The sequence below is a fragment of the Vicugna pacos genome, chromosome 2 (genome assembly GCF_048564905.1).
Source record: "Vicugna pacos chromosome 2, VicPac4, whole genome shotgun sequence".
In the NCBI taxonomy this organism is placed as follows: domain Eukaryota; kingdom Metazoa; phylum Chordata; class Mammalia; order Artiodactyla; family Camelidae; genus Vicugna; species Vicugna pacos.
This window is the reverse complement of record NC_132988.1, coordinates 112,926,681-112,933,182: the sequence shown is the minus strand read 5'-3', so window position 1 is coordinate 112,933,182 and position 6,502 is coordinate 112,926,681.

The following is a 6,502-nucleotide window of genomic DNA, read 5'->3' as shown; positions in this document are numbered from 1 at the left end:
GGAACTCTAAATCTTCCTTCTTGCTCTAGTGTTTATCCCTTTTCTTTCACCTCTTCTCCGCAACTGGAGGGACCAAGGGTGTTTAATCCCCAGGACTGGAAGATTCTGGAGCTGGAGTATTATGTGGACCACACGGAGGTAGGAGTAGGGGAAAGAAGATGATAATGTCCCTTCTGATAATATAACATCCACTCCTGGCTGAGCTTTGCTAGATATTAATAGATAAACTGTTTCGAGTAGCTTGTTTCATTCCCATGTGTGAATGTCAGGTAATCCGACTGTGCTGGGACATTTGCACTTCATAAAAGTATTGTTATTAACCATCATCTTTAATTGGCAAAATAATGAGCTAAATGATGAAGGAAACAAGAAGCTAACACTTCTGAGCCTGTATTAAGCATCCAGCACTGCCTTAGGGACTTCTGCATACATTGTATCAGACTACAGACTATGCAATCCATAGATGTGTTGTTGAATCTTTTGAAGTCAGAGAAGCTGGTAAGATTATTTTCATTTTGCTATGAAGACGCAAAGGCACATGAGTCTGGATAATTTAACTAAGGTTAGGCAATATTTCTATGTATCAGAGGCTTTGTTGATAAATGGCTTTTTGTTATGCAATGTTGCTGAACTCATTTCTAGTTAAAAATTTTTTTTAATTGATTCCTTAGGATTTTCTATATACACAATTAAATCATTTGTGAACAGACATAGACTTCTTGTTTTCCAATCTGGATCCTTCTATTTCTGATTCTTGCCTGATTTGCTCTGGCTAGAACCTCTTGTACAATATTGAAATGAAAGTGTCAGAGAGTAGACATCCTTGTCTTGTTCCTACTCTTAGAGAAAAAGCTTTGTCTTTCGTCATTAAGTGTCATACTAATTGTGGCTAGATGCCTTCATCAGATTGAGGGCATTTCCTTCTATTTCTAGTTTGCTTAGTTTTTTTTTTTTTAAATCATGAAAGGGCTTACATTTTGTCATAATTTTTTTCTGTCTTTTGAGATGGTCATGTGGTTATATCCTTATTCTATTAATAAGATGTATTGCATTGATTGATTTTCATATATTGAACCAACCGCATTTCTGGGATAAGTCATGGTGTATAACCCTTTTTTACACGTTGTTGGATTCCGTTTGCTGGCATTTTGTTGAGTATCTGTATTCATAAGGGCCGTTGGTCTGTAGTTTTATACTCTTGTGATGTATCTTTGATTTTGGTATTAGGATAAAAATGGCTTTACAGAATAAGTTGGGGAATGTTTTATCTTCTATTTTTTGAAACAGTTTGTGAAAGATTGAGGGTTGGTATTAATTCATCTTTAAGCACTTGTCATATTGATCAATAAAGACAATAATAAATCCTTCTTGCAGGATTTTTTTTTGCAAGAAGTTTTAAAATAACTTATTTAATCTTTTAATTTGTTATAAATCTGTTATTATTTTCTATTTTCTTCCTGAGCCAGTTTCAGTGGTTTGTATCTTTCCAGGATTTTGCTGATTTCATCTTGGTTATGTACTTTGTTCATAGCAATCCCTTATGATCTTTTTCATTTCTGTGAAGTAGGTAGTGATGTCCTATCTTTCATTCTTCATAAACTTTTTAGTAATTTGTTCTCTCTTCTCTCTCTGTATCAGTCTAACTAAAGGTTTGTCAATTTTATTGGTTTTTTAAAGAAATAGTTTTTGCTTCTGTTGATTTTTCTCTGCTGTTTTCCTATTCTCTATTTGCTTTATTTTCTCTCTAGTCTTTATTATTTCTTTACCCTGCTTACTATGGTTTCAGTTTACTCTTTTTTTTTTGTTTCTTAAGATGGAAAGTTGATTTACTTATTTGATATATATATATGTGTGTGTGTGTGTGTGTGTGTGTGTATACATATTTTAAAGGTATAGGCATTTACAGCTATCAATTTTTCTCTAAGCACTGCTTTAGAAAAATACATTTTGGTATGTTGTGTTTCTGTTTACATTCATCTCAAAGTATTTTCTAATATTCCTTGTGACTTCTTCTTTGACCCATTAATTATGTGGCACGTGTTGATTAATTGTCACATATTTGTGAACTTAAATATGTGAACTTATCAGGTTTATTTTTGTGATTGATTTCTAGTTTTATTCCATTGTGATAGAATCACACTTTGTATAATTTCAACCCTTTTCAATTTACTGAAGCTTATTTTGTCAATTGACTTATGGTCTATTCTGGAGAATGCTTTATTATATGCTTTATAAGAGTGTGTATTCTGTCATTGTTGGGTGTAGGATTCTATAGATGTCTGTTAGGTGTAGTTAGTATTGTTCAAGTCTTCCATTTCCCCATTGATATTCTGCCTATTTGTTCTATCTATTATTAAAAGTGGGATGTTACTTGAGTCCCTAACCTGTTATTTTTCAATTGCTTGTTTTTGCCATTAATTCTGTCCATTTTTCCTTCATTTTTTTCCCCCAAATTCTCTTGTTAGGTGCGTATATAATGACACATTTTTTTTCTTCCCATCACTTTTTAAAAATTTTTTTTATTGATTTATAATCATTTCAAAATGTTATGTCAAATTCCAGTGTAGAGCACAATTTTTCAGTTATATATGAACATATATATATTCATTGTCACATTTTTTTCTCTGTGAGCTACCATAAGATCTTGAGTATATTTCGCTGTGCTATACAGTATAATCTTGTTTATCTTGTTTTGAAATCCTGTCAGTCCCTTCCCACACTCTGCCCCCTTGGCAACCACAAGTTTGTATTCTATGTCTATGAGTCTGTTTCTGTTTTGTATATATGCTTTTTTTTTAATTTAGATTCCACATATGAGCGATCTTATATGGTATTTTTCTTTCTCTTTCTGGCTTACTTCACTTAGAATGACATTCTCCAGGAGCATCCATGTTGCTGCAAATGGCGTTATGTTGCTGGTTTTTATGGCTGAATAGTATTCCATTGTATAAATATACCAAATCTTCTTTATCCAGTCATCTGTTGATGGACATTTAGGCTGTTTCCATGTTTTGGCTATTGTAAATAGTGCTGCTATGAACATTGGGGTGCAGGTGTCATCCTGAAGTAGGGTTCCTTCTGGATATATGCCCAGGAGTGGGATTCCTGGGTCATATGGTAAGTCTATTCCTAGTCTTTTGAGGAATCTCCATACTGTTTTCCACAGTAGCTGCACCAAACTGCATTCCCACCAGCAGTGTAGGAGGGTTCCCCTTTCTCCATAGCCTCTCCAGTATTTGTCATTTGTGGATTTTTGAATGATGGCCATTCTGACTGGTGTGAGGACAAATTGCTATGCCTTGTTTATATTGATTTTTTTAAACAAGAAGTTTACGATTTCTTTAGTTTTTCTTTGTTTTTTAAATTTTATTAATTTAAATTTTTATTACATCCTTTGTTGTACTTTGGATTTCTTATTTTTAATTTATTAGTTAAGATATCTGATCTTGGACATGTAAAAATTTTGACAATATAAGTGTTGATGTTATAAAACTTTGTCTAAGCACTGCTTTTTTTGCATCTCACAGATTTTGATATAGTACGTTTCATACATTTTTGAAATATTTTCTAATTTTCCTTGTTTCAATTTCTTTTTGAAAAATGAGTTATTTTGAAGTGATTGTTTTCCCAGATATTTGAGATTTTCCTGATATTTTTCTGTTTTTGACTTTTCATTTAATTATGTTGTAGAAAGAGAAAATAGACTGTATGATTTCCATTCTTTAAAATGTACTGAGACTCTTAATGGCCCAGCAGATGGTATACCTCAGTGAATTTTCCATGCACACTTGAAAATGATCTATATTCTGTTGTTTGGGTACTTGTGCTATAAATGCCAATTAGATCCAGTTGTAGGTAAATGTTTAAGTCTTCTATTAGACTCTACTGCATTTAATTTGTCTATCAACTACTAGAAGAAGAGTGTTGAAATCTCAAACTATAACTGGGATCTGTTCATTTCTCCTCTAGCTATGTCAGTGTTTACTTCACGTAATTTGAAACTATGTTAATTATACATCCACACATTTAAGACTGGGGATCTTTTTGATAAATTAAACGTTTTGTTATAATGAAATGTCCCTCTTTATCACTCATAATATTCTTTGTCCTAAAGTCTACTTTGATGTTAATACAGTCACCCAGTTTTCTTATTATCAGTGTTTGCATTTTATATCATTTTGTATCCTTTTAATTTTACAGTGTAAGACCCTTACAACAGTCTATTTCTGTTCTAACCAACCATTATACTATTGTTGTAATGCTTATAGATGTTATAAATTATATGATGTGTTGCTCTTACTTTTTTCTTTAAACAACTTACTTCTAAAGAATTGAAACATGAGAATTTTCTTTTACTTTTATACAGATAGTTATCAATTAAACAGTTCTGAATTCTTTTGAGTAGACCCAAGTTTCTATATGATATCATTTTCTTTTTGTCCCAAGAACTTCCTTTAACATTTCTTGTAGTGGAGACAACCTCAATAAATTCTTCTAGTTTTTGCTTATCTGAAAATATTTTAAATTACTCTTCACTTTTGAAAGATGTTTTCACTGGATTTAGAATGACATTTTTTCCCCTTTCAGCGCTTTAAAGATGTTTTATTGTCTTTTGTCTTGCATTGTTTGTGATACGAAATCTGCAGTCATTCTTATCTTTGTTTTCCTGAATATAATGTGTCATTTTTACTTATGGGTTTTTTGAAGATTTTTCTCTTCATCACTGGTGTATAGCAATTTGATTATGCTTAGCTTTGGTGTGGATTTCTTTGTTTTTGTTTTGCTTGGAGATTGTTGAAATTTTTGACTGTGTGTGTTTGTATTTTCTATCAAATTTGAATAAAACTCCAGCCATATTTTCTGTAAATATTCTTTTCTGCCTGTCTCATTTTTTCAGATTACAGCTGCATTTATATTACATTTCTTTATATTGTCCCTCATTGTTACTGTTAATTAAAAAATTTAACAAATTTTTTTCTGTCTTTTCTCCCCTTTGTCCTTAAGTCTGAATCATTCCTATTGCTATGTTTTCAGATTGTATTGCTATATCTTTTTCCTGTTCGTGTGTAATCTGTTATTAATACCACTGAATGAGTTTTTCATTTCAGGGCTAGGAGGCCTCACTGATTCTATTATTTCTTCCATTTCTCCCCTCATCATTTTCATGCTTTCTTATAAATCATTTTATATTTATAAATATAAATATAAATATAAAACTTTAAAATGCTTCAATTATCTGTGTTATTGGATCTAATTTTATTGACAAAAAGGTTCTTGTGCATGGAAATGTCTCTGCAGTTTGCTCTCTGTTTCAGTTGGTAGTGCATTTAGCTTCAAGTAACTGAAATAAAGAAATGGAAACTTCTTTGTCTCATAAAATATCTGGTACTAGCTCAACAGCTCAATAATGTAAGAATTTTTGTTATTCTTTTGTTTTTCTTATGTTGATAACCTCATTATTTCAAGAAAACTGAAAACCGCCAGACCTCACAGTTGTATTCCAAGTAGGAAGAACATCATGCCTCAAATCTATATTTTTCCCCCACCAGTGGTGGTTTTCTAGACATTCAACTGAATAGACTTCTACATTATTGACCAGGACTGAGTCACATGACGTCCTCTAAACTAACCACTAGTCAAGTCAAACAAGATCACTACAACTGATTTAGAGCAAAGATAAATCTTCTCTTTGGACTATGATAGCAGGGAGGTGAACGCTGAGGAAGAGACACGCCCATGCTCTGTGTGGCACACGTCAAGTTCACTGTCAGAATGGCATTTGATCTCATCCTGTAGGAAATCTGATGCGAGAGGAGAGAGGCAAGAACAATGTGTGCAGCCTCCAGTGTTGTCCAGATTCAAACAAGTAGAGGTCAGAAGCAAATTATAAGACTTTTTGGAACTGTTGAGGTTCTGCAGTCTTTTATACACAGAGAGGCAACTGAATTGCAGAGTTTTATATCAGCTGAAGTGTCTGGTAGCACACAAGGTAGGGACAGTCACAATAAACTGAAAAAAAAAAGACACTGGTGAACTCCAGTTTCTTAGAAGTTTTTATTGCAAGCTGTGTGACCTTGAACAAATTAACCTCTCTAAGCTTCAATTTCTTCATCAACAACTAGAAATAACAATACAGTTTTGGGAGGGGTTAGGAGAGACACTGTGTCTAGCTAAAAGTTGAGTTCTCAAAGATTTGGGTGTCAGGCCACTTCACACACTAAGAAACTATTGACTCCAAAGAGCTATTGTTTGCGTTCACCATAGCTACTGGTCTTTACCATATTAAAAATTAAAGCAGAATTTTAAAACGTATGCATTTATTAATTTATTAACAATAACAATGAAAATATTTTGCATGATAAAATAAATAACATTTTAAATGAAACATAACTATATTTTCCAAAACTTGGGGAAAAAAGGTGAAAAGACTGGCATTGTATTACATTTTTGCAAGTCTCTTCTGGTTTAGTAGAAGACAACAAGATTTTCCTGTTTGTTTCTT